Source organism: Budorcas taxicolor, chromosome 3 (genome assembly GCF_023091745.1).
Source record: "Budorcas taxicolor isolate Tak-1 chromosome 3, Takin1.1, whole genome shotgun sequence".
Lineage (NCBI taxonomy): Eukaryota > Metazoa > Chordata > Mammalia > Artiodactyla > Bovidae > Budorcas > Budorcas taxicolor.
The window spans coordinates 7,849,308-7,867,637 of NC_068912.1; the positions used below are offsets into that span (position 1 = coordinate 7,849,308).

General features: G+C 44.1%; 1 non-coding gene across 1 annotated transcript; it reads left to right on the forward strand.

The window, feature by feature from the left end:
• The first annotated feature begins 13,333 nt into the window (after positions 1 to 13,333).
• LOC128045867 (small nucleolar RNA SNORA70) lies at positions 13,334 to 13,465 on the forward strand. Its single transcript, XR_008199197.1, has one exon. It is a non-coding gene; the product is annotated as a small nucleolar RNA SNORA70 (small nucleolar RNA).
• The last annotated feature ends 4,865 nt before the right edge of the window (positions 13,466 to 18,330 follow it).

Consider the following 18,330-nt stretch of genomic DNA (forward strand, 5'->3'; position numbering starts at 1 on the left):
CTCCTCCAGAGGCGGTGGAGGCAGGAAGGAGCTGGCGCGACCGCTGGGAGGGGAGGCGGGAGCCGGGGGCGGCGGCGCGCGGCGGGGGCCGCAAGCGGAGGGTCGCCGGGTTGGAGGCGCCCCGGCCGCGCGGCGGCCGTGGAAGCCGGGACTCGGAGAGACGCCGAGGGCCGGGCGGCACGGATGCGGGCGACGCGAGCGGCGCTGTGGCCGCGCAATTCCTGCCGGCGAGGAAGGCGGCGGGGGCGGCGGTGGGAGCGGGCAGCGCGGCGCCCAGGCCGGGGGAGGGGAGCGGTGGGCGCGCGGCCCGCGCTGGGACTGGGCGCGGCGCTGGCCCGGGAACAGAGGCGCGGACAGCCCGGGACGAGGAAGAAAAGGCGGCGGCGGCGGCGGAGCTGGGCGCCTGTCACGGAGACGCCGGATCAGCCGCCGGCGAGCGACTCCTCCTGCGGGGCGGGCCCGGGCCGGCTCCTCCCGCAGGGCGCCCAGGCTCCGCCCGCCGCCGGGCCCGCCCCCGCGCTGCCCGCGGAGCAGGTGAAGGTCCCCGGGAGCGTGGCGCCCGGCTCTGCCCGCGTCCCCGGGCTGGACCCCTGGAACTTCGCCCTGACCCTGGACAGCCGGTGTCCCAGGAACGCAGGCTCAGTCCTGTTTTTGTTTTTTACAGTCAGAGTCTGAGCCAGGCTCCTAATAGTTAGCAGCGGCGGCGCCTTGGGTTTTCTGTTTTTGTTTTTGGAGGGGGGAGGGGCTGGTGTTTATTGTTTTGTTTTTATGTTTTACCAGGAAGGCCCAAGTCCTGGCCCGTGTGTATTCAGACCATTAATTCTGAGAGTTTCCTTTCTCTGGAGAATCAAGACTGCACCCAAATGGAGGACGATCGCAGGTGCTTTGTGTTCGTTCCTTTGAGCTGTTTTGTGACTTGTATTATTGGAGGGTTGTGGGGATGCCTTTGGGGGTGATTTTAGTGTTAATATTAAAACCATAAGCCTCATGGAAATGGAACAGGCCGATGAAGCGTACTAAGGACAAAAGAGCCCACAACGTTTCCATTTTCTTAAACAACCTAAAGCTGGTTGTAGACAAAATGGGCTTCCAAGTTGTTATTACTCTTCCTATCTTAGGAAGTGCTTCAGTTCAATTTGCTAATTGTTAAGAAGCGGCCCATTCACTTTTTTCCTCTACACCGAGAGTTTTTTTTTTTTTTGCCATGCAAAAATGTGCAAAGGGAGGGCGGGGCAAAGGGATAGTTAGTGACCAATTCTGTATCAGACCCCATGGGTAGAGGAACATGAGTTAATACTACCGGCGAGTCAAAAGTAACCGGATAGCCTGGTGCCAAAGCTAGCCCAACCTGAGATCACTGAAAGCCAATGGTCAGCAACTCTGCTGAATTCAATTTAAACCTTCTAATACCTTGTGGACACATCCACCTGGGACAACTTGACATACAGACACTATTGTTGTATAGTCAAGGCCCCAGAAGCATCACAATAAAATTACTTCCAAGAGGCATGTCTTCCTATAATATTTCCATGATACATTTATATAAGAGAACACATTATTGTCATAAATCTATTTATTTTGCCCCATAGTGCTGAAGTACAATTGCTCTTTGCTATATGTTGCCTGATCCCTGCCTGCTGTAATTACTGGTCAAGATGTAGCCTCTTCTGGGATATCTCCTTATATGAAAGCAAGCTGATGACTAAAACAAATTAATCATATACCTTCTGCTGTATAAACTTTATTATATTCATAAATATTAGTAAGAACCAAAAATAATTTGCACGGAGGAAATGCTCCACTAACCTTTTTATAAATACAGGACATGAAAGTCTAATCAGGCATGTGTGACTCTTTGAATGTCACCGTGGTTTTAATATGCATCCTAATGCCCTCTCTAAAACCTGGCACAGGAACTCAGCAACTAAAAGGCAAGAACTTAAGTAACTACTTCATTTGCATCTCATATTCCCTCCTGAATTTAAAAAGTCTTCTGAACTCCAAATGGCCTTTATTTTAATAGATTAACTTGGGTCCCACTGGAGTGCTACATTTACCAGAATTTTGTATCTAACTCTGTAACACATTCTTTGTACACCAGACACGAAAAGCTGAAGCTCCACAGATATTTCAGGATCTAGTACAGAGACTGCTACATAGTAGACATCCAATAATTATTTATGGAATTGGATAATAATAACAGCTAATATTCATTGAACTTTATGTGTCAGGCATTGTTGTTGGAGCCCTGCCTATATTATATCATGTAATATTCACAACAACACTAAGGTAAGTCCCATTTTATGAAGAAACTGAGGCAGAGAGGATTACATAACTTGCCCAAGGTCACACACTTAGAATGGAAAAAGCCAAAATTTAAATCCAGTTATTTGTCAAGGAGTGTTTCCATTAGCCTGGATTGCCATAAAAATCTTACTGCAAATGATACGCATATCAAATACAGGGTCCATGTTTTATTTAGGTGTTTTTTTGTTGCTAAGCTATATTTGCTTTGCTTCAGTTGGATGAAATGTTCCCCAAAGGAGGGGTCTGTCCAAAGGAGGGGTCTGTCCTTTGCTTTGGCCTCCACTTACTGTAACATCAGAGCCACACAGGCAAAAAAACACCCTTCTTTCAGAAACAACGGACATCCAAAGTAATTTTTTTAGCAGATATTTCGATCTTGTTTTTGCACCTTTAAATACAATTGAACTTCACTCAAAATTTTCCAATTTTTTTATCTCTTAAAGTGAATGATAGGTACATGTATCATTTTTCATATCCTTCGGTATTTTAAACACTGCATAATATGATTTTAATCTGATATACATTTAATTTAAAAAATAGATTGCTAAAGCATACAAGGCTTCTTATGTTAAATTTTATTAAAATTTTGTTTAAAAATGAATTGGAAAAAAATCCTAACATGGAACTTGAGAAATGGAAACTACTCAGAGATATTCTAATCCAGCTCCTTCATAAATCTGAAGGAACAGAAACCCAGAGAGGTTAATTTGCCTATTTATCACTATAGGCTGAAGAAGAAGTGAAGTCAAGTTGCTCAGTCATGTCCAACTCTTTGCCACCCTATAGACTGTAACCCGCCAGGCTCTTCCGTCCATGGGATTCTCCAGGCAAGAATACTGGAGTGGGTTGCCATTTCCTTCTCCAGAGGATCTTCCCAACCCACAGATCGAACCTGGGTCTCCCACACTGGAGGCAGATTCTTTACCCTCTGAGCCACCAGGGAAGCCTAGCTCTCCTAACTCAGTAATCTTTTCATCACACAAACATGGATTTAAAATAAATTGATGGCAAACTTTATTCTTAGCACATTTAAAACTGAGAAAATTAGGTTTTGATCATAAAATACCTGCTTTGCTATGCTAAGTACATCCTATGCTTTGTCTCACTTGACTATATGAGGTAGGTACTGTCAGTGCCCATTTTAGAGGTGAGCAAACTGGGGCTGAGTGAGAGAAGTAGCTGGTGTAGGTCACAAAGCAGTAAGTCCTAAGAATCCTTTCATGGCTATAACCAACAAAGAATGAAGAGTATGTCAGCTTGCTCAGTACTGCTCAGATACACTAACGAACTCATAAAATCGTCTTATAAATAATAATGTTAAATGTAAATATGTAATAGTTTCTTTCCATTAGCTAACACTTAACTCCAAAAAGCTCTGAGTATTTTTTCATAGCACCATTTTTACTTGACAGTATCTCCGTAGGCACATAGATTTAGAAATCATTAGCCCATTTTAAAAGGTGTCAGTACAAATATTAAGTGATTTCTCTGCTATCCCTCAACAATATCCTCTATCACTAATAGTCTCTAATCCAAGTTTGGTTTATTATGACCTTTTATTTTGTAAGCAACAATTTTCTTTTGGCTGTGCTGAGTCTTCATCGCACGTGTGGGCATAGTAGTTGCAGTGCAGGGGAGCTTGGTTACCTTGCAGCATGTGGGATCTTAGTCCCCCATCCTGGGATCGAACCTGCATCCCCTGCATTAGAAGGCAGATTCTTAACCACTGGACCACCAAGGAAGTCATAAGCAGCAATTTAGGATGTTTGTCCCATAAAAAAAGATTATTCTAAAAGGTATTGCATATTTTGATGCTGGCCTACATAATTTTCCCCTTGTGATTGAAATTGACTCCCCACACTGGTAAGTAATGGGGGGTACCCCATTACAAGAGCAAGCTACATTTCTTACAGAGTCATTTATTTCTGTTTTAAAGGTAAGTTTTGGGGGTTTCCCTAGTGGCTCAGTGGTAAAGAATCCTCCTGCCAGTGCAGGAGGCACGGGTTCAATCCCTGGTCCAGGAAGATCCCACATGCCACAGTGCAGCTAAGCCCATGTGCCACTCCATAGCTACTAAGCCTGTGGTTTAGAGGCTGTGAAGCCACACCTACTGAAGCCTGCGGGCCCTAGACCCTGTGCTCCGCAGTAAGAGAAGCCATCTCAATGAGAAGCTCATGCACTAGAAAGCCCCCACTCCCCACAACTACAGAAAAGCCATGCAGTAATGAAGACCCAACACAACTAGTAAACAAATATTTTTTTAGAGTAAGTCTTTTCTACAAAAGTATGCAAGTTATATTTTTATAAATTGAATACTTTTTCTAATCAGCTTCCAGATGGAATGCTGTCTGGGTTCCAAGCTTTCCTCAACAGCTCTCGAGGGCAGGCAAAACTAGAGAAAGGGGGAATGCAGGCAGGCTGAGTGGGAGGCAGTAGCTAGAGGCCTTCCTCCATAGTGTGTTTCCCACCCGCCCCTGGGCCAGAAAGGCATGAAGCAAATAGCATAGAAAGGTACGGCTACTTTCAGAGGCCCCGCAGGCTGCTTAACAACCTTCTTTCTCTTGGAACACTTGTGGGGAATTAAAAGATCTAAAGAAGGGAGCAAGGCCTGAAGAACTGTGAGTTGAAGAAAGATGGTTGGGTTTCCCTTTTTCTTCTATATTCTTCGAAGAATATTTCTTGGATGGTGTAGCCATTCCCGGCTTCCAATTCAAAATATTATTTTTCAAGTTACAGTTAATAGCTGTGTTTCTTGGCCCTCCCTAATATTTCAGGTGAGAAATAGTTATTGATGCAATAGTTTTTGGTCAAAAAGCCTTTTGATTATAAGGCAATAAAATCATATTTAACAAGTATTTCTGCTGTAATACTTTCCCAGGGGTAGCAGGATTTATAAGAGAGTTATATAAACCCTTAATGTGACATACACTTTTAAGTGCAAAAAGCAGTTTAAGTATGATCAAAGTATAAAGTGAGAGGCATCATTTCTAAGTGTCATGGAGGGAAAGGAAGAAAAAAGCCAATTGGAACCAGCATGGTCGGGAAAGACTTCAAGAAGGAGGTGAGACTGATTATTTGAGAAATGCAAATCAAAACTACAATGAAGTATCACCTCACACCTGTCAGAATGGCCATCATCAAAAAGCCTACCAGGAATTCCCTAGCGGTCTGGTGGTTAGGACTCTGTGCTTTCACTGCCAAGGGTGCCAGTTCAACTTATTATCAAATAAATAATAAAAAGTCGACAAATAACAAATGCTGGAGAGGGTGTGGAGAAAATGGTACCCTCCTACACTGTTGGTGGGAATGCAAGTTGGTGAGGCCACTATGGAGAACGGTGTGGGGGTTCCTCAAAAACGAAAAATGGAACTACCATATGACCCAGCAATCCCATTCCTGGGCAGATATCCAGATAAAACCATAATTCAAAAAGATACATGCACCCCAATATTCATAGCAGCACTATTCATGATAGCCAAAACAGGAAAACAATCTAAATGTCAATCAGCAGACGAATGGATAAAAATGACATGGTACATATATAAAATGGAGTACTGCTGCTGCTGCTAAGTCACTTCAGACATGTCCGACTCTGTGCGACCCCATAGACGGCAGCCCACCAGGCTCCCCCGGCCCTGGGATTCTCCAGGCAAGAACACTGGAGTGGGGTGCCATTTCCTTCTCCAATGCATGAAAGTGAAAAGTGAAAGTGAAGTCGTTCAGTCGTATCCAACTCTTGGCAACCCCATGGACTGCAGCCTACCAGGCTTCTCCATCCATGGGATTTTCCAGGCAAGAGTACTGCAGTGGGGTGCCGTTGCCTTCTCCGAATGGAGTACTGCTCAGCCATAAAAAAGTACAAAACAATGCCATTTGCAGCAACATGGATGCAACTGGAGATTATCATACTAAGTGAAGTAAGTCACAAAGAGAAAGACAAAGACCGGATGATATCACTTAATATATGGTGCTATGAACCTATCTACAAAACAGATGCAGATTCGCGGGACTTTCCTGGTGGTACTGTGGATTGGAATCCGCCCGCCAATGCAAGGGACATGGTTTGGTTCCTGGTCCAGGAGGATTCCACATGCCGTGGAGCAGCTAGGGCCTGTGCGCCAGGACTACTGAGCCTGCATGCGGCAGCTACCCAAGCCCGTGTGCTAGGAGCCTGTGCTGCACAATAAGAGAAGCCCCTGCAGTGAGAAAGCCACACACCACACAGAGCAGGTCTGGTTCACTGCAACCAGAGAAAGCCCACCTGGCAAAGAAGAGCCAGTGCAACCAAAAAGTTAAGCATTTTAAAAAGGAAGCAGACACGAAGATCAGACTCGTCATTGCCAAGGGGGAGGGAGGGAGAGGAGGGAGAGAGATGTACTGGGAATCTCAAATTGGTAGATAAACACTATTACATTTAGGATGGATAAACAACAAGGCCCTACTGTATAACGTAGGGAACTATATTCAGTCTCCTGGGATAAGTTATGAAGGAAAATAATATTTTAAAAAGAATGTATAAAACTGAGTCACTTTGCTGTATAGCAGAGATCGGCAGGACATTGTAAATCAACTGTGAAGTGAGATGAAAGTGAAAGTCGCTCAGTTCAGTTCAGTTCAGTCGCTCAGTCGTGTCCGACTCTTTGCGACCCCATGAATCGCAGGACACCAGGCCTCCCTGTCCACCACCAACTCCCGGAGTTCACTCAGACTCACGTCCATCGAGTCAGTGATGCCATCCAGCCATCTCATCCTCGGTCGTCCCCTTCTCCTCCTGCCCCCAATCCCTCCCAGCATCAGAGTCTTTTCCAGTGAGTCAGCTCTTCACATGAGGTGGCCAAAGTATGGATTTTCAGCTTTACCATCATTCCTTCCAAGGAAATCCCAGGGCTGATCTCCTTCAGAATGGACTGGTTGGATCTCCTTGGACTCCAAGGGACTCTCAAGAGTCTTCTCCAACACCACAGTTCAAAAGCATCCATTCTTCCGCGCTCAGCCTTCTTCACAGTCCAACTCTCACATCCATACATGACCACAGGAGAAACCGTAGCCTTGACTAGATGGACCTTAGTCGGCAAAGTAATGTCTCTGCTCTTGAATATGCTATCTATGTTGGTCATAACTTTTTTTCCAAGGAGTAAGTGTCTTTTAATTTCATGGCTGCAGTCACCATCTGCAGTGATTTTGGAGCCCAAAAATATAAAGTCTGCCACTGTTTCCACTGTTTCCCCATCTATTTCCCATGAAGTGATGGGACCAGATGCCATCATCTTCATTTTCTGAATGTTGAGCTTTAAGCCAACTTTTTCGCTCTCCTCTTTCACTTTCATCAAGAGGCTTTTGTGTTCCTCTTCACTTTATGCCATAAGGGTGGTGTCATCTGCATATCTGAGGTTACTGATATTTCTCCCGGCAATCTTGATTCCAGCTTGTGTTTCTTCCAGCCCAGCATTTCTCATGATGTACTCTGCATAGAAGTTAAAAAAGCAGGGTGACAATATACAACCTTGATGTGCTCCTTTTCCTATTTGGAAAGTCGCTCAGTTGTGTCCAATTCTTTGTGACCCCATGGACTGTATTCTCCAGGCCAGAATACTGGAGTGCATAGCCATTCCCTTCTCCAGGGGATCTTCCCAACCCAGGGATTGAACCCAGGTGTCCTGAATTGCAGGCAGATTCTTTACCAACTGAGCCACCAGGGAACCCCAACTGTAGTTCAATTAAACAGAAAGAACAGTCATCCAGATTGGATGGGAGGGAGAAGAAGAAGAAAGAGGTGAGGCTTCAATCCAGCTTGGAAAAGGGAAAGGATTTTAGTTAACAACAGAGCAGGAGGTGAGCAGAAGACACAGAAACAGGGTCTGTAGAGACCTTAATCTGCAAAGTGTCTTCAGCGGACAGTGAGGAGATAAGCTTGCAGGATGGAGAGTTCTTCCTGGGGCACAGGGTGATAAGACTACCAGCCAGTCTGGAGGCAGCAAAGGAGGGCTTCGATGTGGGGCTGAGATCACAGCCTTCCGTGGGAAATGTTTGAACTGGGATATGACCCAGGGTGCTAATTCAGAGAGATTACCCTCCTCCCCACCCCCACCAAAAAAGTATAAGAAAACAACATATGTTTCCTGACCCTTTTGTTTAAGCTACAATTGAACAATGGCACTTAAAGCTAGGTGATTGGATTTTCCATACTATAAGAGCATGCGAGGAGTGGGCCAGCCAGGCCTTGTGCTGTTCTCCTCTGTGCACAAATAAATAATGGTGAAAACAGATAAGGCTGCAGCCAATTATGCCTTAGGAGAGTGGGTCCCAAAGTGCCTCCACACTGCTCGCTTGCAGATGCCAGTTTCCAGTTCTCGCTTCTAGCCCACTTGAGCTTTGGGCCTTCTCCTGGACTGGCAGTTTGAGTCTTATTTATGTGGGCCCTTAGTTCTGTTTTGTTTATTTGTTTGTTTGCTCATTGGCTTGTTTTAGAGCTCCATAATGGCAAAGAGAATTTCTTTAGTTTAACTGCTCCACCGAAAATTGATTTCTAGAGCCTTCACTTTTACCCCTCCAAACTTGAGTCTCTGTTCCTAAATCTGGGATGACTTCTCATTAGTTATCTATTTAAAACACCAAGTAAGCCCAACTGTTAAAGTTGGAGCTTGTCTACTCAACTATTAATAAATCTACCCTGTCACTGTAAATGATCCTGGTGCCTCCTTATAAAAGCCACATTCTTAAGAAAGGATGACACAAGGGTTGTGAAAAGACTAGGCAAACACTTGGAAATGCAATATAAGTAAATATTTTATTTTCAGATCTCTCTCTGGAGGTGTAAATCTTTTAAGCAGCTTTGTAGCTACTTAAAAAATAAAGCTTCCTCCAGACCCCCTACTTGTGAGCTTTAAAAAAATAAGAAAGAAAAATATAGATGTGCAGTGCACCCAGGTCCATTTCAGCGTTTAATTTTCCTTCCCAGGTCCTGTATCACTCACCTGGGGCTTCGTGTGTGTGAGTTCAGTTTCAGTTACCCCAGACTTTGATTAACATAACAGGTTCTTCTCTCCACAGGCTAATGTTGTCTTTTGAAGTGCACACAAAGGGAGTGGCACTATGTTTTTTTAAAACACACAAGCATTTCAGGATAACTAACACATTAAATGTGCAGGCTGTATCCAGGTCCAGCTTTAGCAGTTTTCCATCATTAGCAACTGCCTCATTCCCTTAAAAGGTCTTGTAATCTCTTTCATAAATCCCTTGACATCACCAGCTGGCCCCTCTCCACACCACTCAGAGCATTTTTCCTGAAACAGTGCTGGAGGGGCCTCAGAATTTTCCACCTCTCTGAGCAGCCAGGGCAATACCATTCACTGGCCAAAGGCAGCCTCTGTAATCTGAGCTCCATATACATGATAACAGTTTAATTGGAGCCAAGCTTAATTCAGAACAAATGTTCAAGTACGTACCTTTTTGGAGAAGCAGCCCAGGCTAACAGCTAGAGGAGTGACAGGGTTGAGGTGAGGGTGGGGAGGGGTGGGATTTGTTAATGCACATCTAACTGTCTGGACCAACGTGCTGAGCACGTTATTAATATGCCACTGTGGCCCCATCATCCGCCTCTGTGTGGCCCATGTCCACTCCTGGGACAGGGGCATCATTCCCCATCTCTGCCTATTGCCCATGACCACATTTTCCAAGAAAGGTCCTTGCCAAGCCTGATGGTGGAATGGGGTATTCTAATCACTCAAATTTTCTGGTTAGTGGGAAGTTACCGTGGATATAGTGTTGACAAATGAGAATAAGGGACTTCCTTGCTGGCTAAGTGGCTCAAACTCTGAGCTCGCAATGCAGGGGGCCTGGGTTTGATCCCTAATCAGGGAACTAGATCCTGCATGCCACAACTAAGACCCAGCACAGCCAAATAAATGAATAAAGGTATTCTGTGCTTCCCAGGTGGCTCAGTGGTTAAGAATCCACCTGCCAATGCAGGAGAAGCAGGAAACAGGGGTTTGACCCTATTTGAAATATTGATTTTCCAGACAAGAATACTAGAGTGGATTGCCATTTCCTCCTCCAGGGGATCTTCCTGACCTGGGGATCAAACCCACATCTCCTGCATTACAGGCAGATTCCTTACCTTCTGAACCACCAAGGAAGCCATGGAATATTATTCAGTCTTAAAAAGAATGAGATTCTGAGGCATGTTCAACATGGATGAACCTGACTACATGATGCTAAGTAAACCAATCACAAAAGGACAAATAGTGTATGGTTCCGTTGTATGGGGTTCCTAAAATAGCCAAATCCATGGGGACAGAAAGTATAATAGAGATTACCAGGGACAGAAGGGAGGGGGGAATAGGAAGTTACAGTTTACTGGGGATTGAGTTTCTGTTTGGAATGATGGAAAAATTCTGAAGATGGATAGTGGTGATGGTTGTACCACAATATGAATGTGATTAATACCACAGAATTGTATATTTTTAAATGGTGTAAGTGGCCTTTTAAAAGCTTGTTTCTGGAGACATTGTATCTTTAAGCAAGGTGTTTTTGTTTCTTGGGGAGCTGCAGAGTCACTGTTATGAATACCGAATACCAGTGATTATTCTGCTGATAAGTGGGAAATATCTGATAACCAAATGTTGATTGATATAATCTTAAATCATCACACACGCACTCTACTTTGTGACACTTCAAGTTCTTCTGGAGACAGCTGGGATATTATATACACAAAGACAGTGACACATTTTGAAATATTAGAATATTTGAAACACCTTGAGACCATCTCACATGCTACCTCAAGGCAAGTTTTATGGTTATTTCCATTGAAGTTTTGACAGATTTTAGAACTCAGAGGGTTATGTGGAATTGGTTTCCATCTAAATATCAAGGGTAGGGTAAAAAGTCTCTTACAAATTCCAGTCATGGGAGAGGGATGTCATTACACTCAGTATGCATTTGCTGGATGCCTATGTATCACTGTCCTGAAATATTTATTCAGCAGATATTTATTGGTTCCTAATTATGTGCCTATGAAGAGGTCTGAACAGTAAAAGGAACAGATGAAATAATTTCTCCTCTCAAGGAACTCACTTTGATCTATCAGTTAATACTGGTATTCAGAGAGTACAGAGATAAAGCAGCGAAAATGCCTCAAAGGGTACAAAAGCGATGCCATAAGGGTTCAGAGTGAGAGAAATTACTCTGTATGGCAGTGGGAGTGGGTGCCAGTGGGTGGTGAGGTAGGAAAAGCTTCATGGAGGAGGTAGTATTTGAGCTTGGCATTAAAGGATTATATTGCATTGGCCAAAATGTTCTTTGGGGTTTTTTTTTTTTCCATAAGATGTTACAGAAAAACCTGAACAAAATTTTTGACCAACCCAATATTACTTCCATGGGCAAAATCAGAAAGGGGCATTCCAGGAAGAGGAAAGGGCCAATCAGACTGTCACTTAATACACTGAGGGCTGCAGTGCCCCACCTCCCAAGCCTCCTCTGCAGGGGCATTATGAGGGTACCTGAGACTTCTTTGTTGTAAGTCAGTGAGTCCTGCTCAGTTGTCCGCTGAGCTCTGCAGGCCCTTCCCAAGGGGCCTGACTACAGAAATTTAGAATGAGATGAGCAGCACTTGCCAGGACCTGTCTGAACTCAGACCTCCAGCCTGTAGCTTTGTGTCCTTGGACCAGAAAATGGCAAGGGTCCCAAAACAGGGCTTTGCTTCCTGTTTTAGCCAGTAAGAGCAAACAGAGATAGAGAAAGTAGTTGCTTGTTTTGAACACAATTCTTTATAGAAAAGAAAGCAATTAATGCTCTGGGCAGAGAAAGAAGCCTGAACTTACCTACCAGCCTGTCTTACACACTTGTGCACACACATGCATACACATACATATGTGACTTCAGGGGCCAGAAGGAATTGCAACACCTCTGTTCTGCACTCACCCACAGCCTGCACCACAAGACCAAAGGATAAAATCCCTTATTTCACAACACAAATCCCCCAGCAGTGATTACACATTGACCTCTGAGAGTCATACTCTGATACAGCATGTTTTCTTGACATTTGCGTCTGTGGAGGGAAGGTAGGCCTGCCCCCAACACAACCCCCTGCCCGAGGAGAGGATGTGAAATCACACGTAATGATCTCCTACCACATACTAGGAAGTGCCTGGCACTTTCACTGACTTTATCTCACTTAATCCTCACAGCAACTCTGGAGGTTGGGGATCACCAACTCTACTTGTAACTAAGACCTCAGACCTCAAACTCATGCCTATCTATTCCAGATTCCAGGCAACATCCAAGTTTAGGAAAAATGTAGGAAGAGTCAAACTTTTCCAAATGCACTTTTCCAACATTCCCAGAGTTGACCTGATGCATGTGTGTGTGTTTATGCAAACACACGCACAGGTGTAGCAAAGACACAAGTATGGGCTCAGCCATCACACTGCCTGAATTTAAATCCTGGCTGCATCTCTTAGGAGCTCTGTAACCTTGGTAACATAATTAACTTCTTTGTGTCCTCTTATTTGTAAAATGTGAACAACTATAGCATTTATGATATTTGAGATGGTCTTCAAAATAATATGAGATGGAGAATTATGTATGGATATAAATGAAACAAGATTGGTCATGAGTTGATAATTATAGTTGTTGTTTAGTCCCTAAGTTGTATCCAATACTTTTGTGACCCTATGGACTGTAGCCCACCAGGCTCCCCTGTTCATGGGATTTCCCAGGCAAGAACACTGGAGTCAGTTGCCAAATCCTTCTCCAGGGAATCTTCCTGACTGATCAAACCCATGTCTCCTGCATTGGCAGGCGGATACTTTACCACTAAGCCACCAGGGAAGCCCAGGATAATTATCGTACGTGGGAGTTTATCACATTCTTTTGGTCTGCTTTTGCATATGTTTGGCATCTTCCATTAAAAAAGTTTTAAAGAGTATCATTCACAAGAGCCCAAAGGTGGAAACAACCCAGATGTCCATTAAAAGATGAACAAATCTATAAAACGTAATATGTACATACAGTGGAATATCTTTCCGCTTTGAAAAGGAATGAAATTCTGCTCTTTTCCCTGTGGGGTCCTGGTGTGCAATGTCTTCAAACAGCAGCCTCCTTTTTAGTGTATGCAGCCTATGGCCTCTATGGGTTGCCCTAAGGAAGCCTGGAGTCAGCCCTTGCCAGTGGACATTCATGACTGGCATGCTGTCCCCAGTCTAGGCTCCAGATAGGTGTGTGCAGTGCCTTTGGAAAGCCCCTGGGCACAGTAGCCAAGGTTCACATTGACCAAGTCATAGTGTCCACCCGTACCAAGCTACAAAACAAGGAGCATGTGACTGAGGCCCTAACAGGGCCAAGTTCAAGTTCCTGGGCCACCAGAAGATCCATGTCTCCAAGAAGTGGGGATTTACTAAGTTTAATGCTGGTGAATCTGAGAACATAGTGGCAGGAAGGTGACTCATCCTGGATGGCTGTGGGGTCAAATATGTCCCTAATTGTGGCCCCCTGGTCAAATGGCAGGCCCCCCATTTATGAGAGCCTTGTCTTGTCCCCTCCTTACTCACACCCACCAATAAATCCCACTTTCTTGTCAAAAAAAAAAAAAAAGAATGAAATTCTGATACATACTATAGTATGGGTGAACTTTAAAGAATTATGCCAAGTGAAATAAGCCAGTCACAAAAGGACAAATATTTTACTATTCCACTTACATGAGATACATAGAATAGACAATTTCATAGAGAGAGAAAGTAGAATAGAGATTGCTGGGCTCCTCTGTCCATGGGGATTCTCCAGGCAAGAATACTGGAGTGGGTTTCCATGCCTTCCTCCAGGGGATCTTCCCAACCCAGGTATCAAACCCAGGTCTCCCATATTACAGAGAGATGCTTTACCATCTGAGCCACCAGGAAGCCTGGAAAGAGAGAGGTAATGAGGAGTTATTGGGAATAGAGTTTCTGTTCGGGATAATGAAAAATTTCTGGAGATGGGCAGTGATGATGGTTACACAACATTTAGAACTTACTTACTACCACTGAACTGTACACTTAAAAATGGTTCAAGTAATGAGTATTGTGTGTGAATGTGTGCATGCTCAGTAGCTCAGCTGTGTCAGGCTCTTTGCAACCCCATGGACTGTAGCCCATCAGGCTCCTCAGTCCATATAACTTTCTAGGCAAGAATATTGAAGCCTGGAGTAGGAAAGTTGCCATTTTCTACTCCAAATTTTATATATATTTTCCCACAATTAAACAAACAAGCAATGAGATCATTCATTAAAAGTACTTAGAATTTTGGACACATTGTAAACTCTCAGTACTTGTTATTTGGACTTCTCTGGTGGTCCAGTGGCTAAGACTCGGAGCTCCCAATGCAGGGGGCCCAGGTTCAGTCCTTGGTGAAGGAACTAGATCTCACATGCTGCAACTGAGTTCACATGCCACGACTAAGGATCCAGCATGCCACAACGAAGACCCAGTGCAGTCACATAGATATATATTTTGTTGTTGTTTAAAAAAATGTGTCATTATTATCGGATGCACACCACAGTGGCGCTGGTGGTACATGGAGACAAGAGGGTCCATGCGGCCTTTCAGAGACATGTTTTGGGACCATGTTGCATTGTCTGTCCCCAAGGCATTATCTTCTCAGGCCCTGTGTTCAAACCTGTGCATGTCTAAATTGCCTGGTTGTGCAACCATGTGATATGGGATTTCTTGGCACACCCAGAGAGGAATGCATGACCCAGTGAGTTACAAAACAATGTTTTGTAGTCACTACTGCTAGCTGTCAAGTCAGTTGTAGGTTACCATGGCCAAATAGGAGCAGACCTCCTATGCTGAGAACTAGAAGAAAATTTGCAGGTACCCCCAGATCTCCTTCCAACCTACTACAAAAAATGATTTCAGGTGGCAATGCAAGGATTCAGGCCAAATACAGAATGCTCTTGAGTCCATTCAAAAACTTAATTAGCCACCACCTTCAGTCACCCAATAGAAGTAGTTCTGGCAAACCTGTAGGATCTTCAAAAAGCCACCAAGCAGAAATAGAAATAATCCTGGAGCTCTGGCTGCACACACACACACACACACCACCTCTGTCATTCATGATGAAGTTTATTTTCATACCATGCATTACAGTTTTCCTAAGCTCTTTTGCTGGTATTCTCTCATCTAATGATCATGAGAACGTTCTTAGAGAAGTGTGAGTATGGTTCCCATTGTGCAAATAAGAAAACTAACGACCAGTCAGGGACGATATCAGATTTTTACAACAGCAGGTAGGCAGAGTTCCGTTCAGTTCAGTCGCCCAGTTGTGTCCAACTCTTCGCAGCCCTATGGACTGCAACATGCCAGGCCTTCCTATCCATCACCAACACCCGGACTGCACTCAAACTCATGTTCATCGAGTTGGCTATGCCATCCAACCATCTCATCCTCTGTCGGCCCCTTCTCCTCCCACCTTCAATCTTTCACAGCATCAGGGTCTTTTCAAATGAGTCAGTTCTTCGCCTCATGTGGCCAAAGTATTGGAGCCCCAGCTTCAGCATCAGTCCATCCATTGAATATTCAGGACTGATTTCCTTTAGGATGGACTGGATGAATCTCTTTGCTCTCCAAGAGACTCTCAAGAGTCTTCTCCAACGCCACAGTTCAACAGCGTCAATTCTTCGGCACTCAGCTTTCTGTATAGTCCAAGCCTCACATCCACACATGACTACTGGAAAAACCATAACTTGACCAGACAAACCTTTGTTGGCCAAGTAATGTCTCTGCTTTTTAATATCCTGTCTGCTAAGCTAAGTCACTTCAGTCGTGTCCAACTCTGTGTGACCCCATAGACGGCAGCCCACCAGGCTCCCCCAGCCCTGGGATTCTCCAGGCAAGAACACTGGAGTGGGATGCCATTTCCTTCTCCAATGCATGAAAGTGAAAAGTGAAAGTGAAGTCGCTCAGTCATGTCCGACTCTTAGCGACCCCATGGACTGCAGCCTACCAGGCTCCTCCATCCATGGGATTTTCCAGGCAAGAGTACTGGAGTGGGGTGCCATTGCCTTCTCTGTTTAATATCCTGTCTAGGTTGGTCATAACTTTTCTTCCAAGGCGTAAGCATATTTTAATTTCATGGCTGCAGTCACCATCTGCAGTGATTTTGGAGCCCCCCAAAATAAAGTCTGACACTGTTTCCACTGTTTCCCCATCTATTTCCCATGAAGTGATGGGACCAGATGCCATGATATTAGTTTTCTGGATGTTGAGCTTTAAGCCAACTAAAGAAGCTCTTTAGTTCTTCTTTGCTTTCTGCCATAAGGATGGTGTCATCTGCATATCTGAGGTTATTGATATTTCTGCCAGCAATCTTGATTCCAGCTTGTGCTTCTTTCAGCCCAGCGTTTCTCATGATGTACTCTGCATATACTTTAAATAAGCAGGGTGACAATATACAGCCTTGACATACTCCTTTTCCTATTTGGAACCAGTCTGTTGTTCCATGTTCAGTTCTAACTGTTGCTTCCTGACCTGCATATAGGTTTCTCAAGAGGCAGGTCAGGTGGTCTGGTATTCCCATCTCTTTCAGAATTTTCTACAGTTTGTGGTGATCCACACAGTCAAAAGCTTGGTCATAGTCAATAAAGCAGAAATAGATATTTTTCTGGAACTCTCTTACTTTTTTGATAATCCAATGGATGTTGGCAATTTGATCTCTTGACCCTGCCTTTTCTAAATCCAGCTTGAATATCTAGAAGTTCATGGTTCACATACTGTTGAAGCGTGGCTTGGAGAATTTTGAACATTACTTTGCTAACGTGTGAGATGAGTGCAATTGTGCAGTAGTTCGAGCATTCTTTGGCATTGCCTTTCTCTGGGATTGGAATGAAAACTGACCTTTTCCAGTCCTGTGGCCACTGCTGAGTTTTCCAAATTTGCTGGCATATTGAGTGCAGCACTTTCACAGCATCATGTTTTAGGATTTGAAATAGCTCAGCTGGAATTCCATCACCTCCACTAGCTTTGTTTGTAGTCATGCTTACTAAGGCCCATTTAACTTCTCACTCCAGGATGTCTGGCTCTAGGTGAGTGATCACACCATCATTATCATCTGGGTCATGAAAATCTTTTTTGTATAGTTCTTCTGTGTATTCTTGCCACCTCTTCTTAATATCTTCTGCTTCTGTTAGGTGCATACCATTTCTGTCCTTTATCGAGCGCATCTTTGCATGAAATGTTCCCTTGATATCTCAATTTTCTTGAAGAGATCTCTAGTCTTTCCCATTCTATTGTTTTCCTCCATTTCTTTGCACTGATCACTGAGGAAAACTTTCTTATCTCTCCTTGCTATTCTTTGGAACTCTGCATTCAAATGGGTATATCTTTCCTTTTCTCCTTTACCTTTTGCTTCTCTTCTTTTCACAGCTATTTCTAAGGCCTCCTCAGACAACCATTTTGCCTTTTTGCATTTCTTTTTCTTGGGGATGGTCTTGATCCCTGTCTCCTATACAGTGTCACAAACCTCCATGCATGGTTCATCAGGCACTGTCTATCAGATCTAGTCCCTTGAAATCTATGTCTCACTTCCACTGTATAATCGGAAAGGATTTGATTTAGGTCATACCTGAATGGTTCGGTGGTTTTTCCTACTTTCTTCAACTTAAGTCTGAATTTGGCAATAAGGAGCTCATGATCTGAGCCACAGTCAGCTCCCAGTCTTCTTTTTGCTGCCTCTATTGAGCTTCTCCATCTTTGGCTGCAAAGAATATAATCAATCTGATTTCGGTGTTGACCATCTGGTGATGTCCATGTGTAGAGTCTTCTCTTATGTTGCTGGAAGAGGCTGTTTGCTATGACCAGTGTGTTCTCTTGGCAAAACTCTATTAGTCTTTTCCCTGCTTCATCCCGCATTCCAAGGCCAAATTTGTCTGTTACTCCAGGTGTTTCTTGACTTCCTACTTTTGCATTCCAGTCCCCTATAATGAAAAGGACATCTTTTTTAGTGTTAGTTCTAGAAGGTCTTGTAGGTCTTCATAGAACTGTTCAACTTCAG